This window comes from Solanum tuberosum, unplaced genomic scaffold (genome assembly GCF_000226075.1).
Source record: "Solanum tuberosum cultivar DM 1-3 516 R44 unplaced genomic scaffold, SolTub_3.0 scf00553, whole genome shotgun sequence".
NCBI lineage: Eukaryota > Viridiplantae > Streptophyta > Magnoliopsida > Solanales > Solanaceae > Solanum > Solanum tuberosum.
In genome coordinates this window covers 191,339-192,740 of record NW_006239507.1, presented here as the reverse complement: position 1 = coordinate 192,740, position 1,402 = coordinate 191,339, and positions in this window count along the sequence as shown.

Below are 1,402 nucleotides of genomic sequence, written 5' to 3'. Positions count from 1 at the left end.
ATGTCACGTCTAGGCCCTAAGCTTGGGTCGTGACAAGCATAACCAATTAGATCAAGTGAATCACCCATTGGATAGAAGAGGACCAGGTCCTGAGTTCCCTTCAGGTATCTCAGAATTCGCTTGGCTACCTTCAAATGTGACTCATTTGGCGCTGCTTGGAACCTTGCGCACATTCCTACACTGAAGACTATGGCAGGCTTGCTTGCAGTGAGGTACAGAAGTGACCCAATAATTCCCCTATACATGGTCTGATTAACCTCAACACTATCTTCATCCAGATCAAGTTTCACACTTGTGCTCATAGGAGTGTCAAGAACTTTTGCCTCAAGTAAATTAAACTTTTTGAGCAATTCTTTTATATACTTCTCTTGACATATAGAAGTGCCCTGAGGAGACTGCTTGATTTGCAATCCTTGGAAGAAAGTAAGCTCCCCCATCATGCTCATTTCAAATTCACTACTTATCAAATCAGCAAACTCTTTGCACAGTGAATATGAAGTAGCTCCAAAGATGATGTCATCTACATATACCTGCACAATTAACAACTCCTTACCTCTGAATTTTACGAACAAAGTATTATCAATTTTATCTCTTTTGAACCCATTTGCAATGAGGAACTTTGACAAGTGCTCATACCAAGCTCTGGGAGCTTGCTTTAAACCATACAAAGCTTTATCCAACTTCAACACATGATTTGGTAGGTCTGCATCTTCAAAACCTGTAGACTGTTTGACATACACCTTTTTTTTCAAATTTCCATTCAAGAAGACATTTTTGACTTCCATTCGAAACAGTTTAAACTCTATATGGGCAGCAAAGGCTATCAGGATTCTAATAGCTTCCATTCTGGCTACAGGAGAAAAGGTCTCGTCATAGTCAATCCCCTCCTCTTGTTTGTATCCCTGCACCACGAGTCTTGACTTGTTCCTGGTGATGATCCCATGCTCATCAAGTTTGTTTCTGAAGACCCATCTTGTCCCAATAATGGTTCTGTTGAATGGCCTGGGGACCAGGTGCCACACCTTGCTTCTTTCAAACTGATGAAGCTCTTCCTGCATTGATGTTACCCAATCTGCATCCTGTAAAGCCTCTTTAATATTCTTAGGCTCAATGGATGATATGAAGGCTGAATATGCAACTAGATTTCTTGTTCTGGATTTAGTTTGTATTCCTGAATCAAGTAGGGAGATGAGATTGTCCAGTGAATGTGAGGATTGATGCTTTCATTCGAACTTTCTGGTTATCTCTTCTTCCACATCAACATCAGATTCACCTTCTAGATTTTGAGATAATATCTCATGGGTTAAACCAGAAGGACTAGGTTCTTCTGTGAGTTCTGCATCAATTTCTTTCACAACCATTTGTTTCCAGGATTTTGGATTCCCTTGTCCTGTTTTCCCTT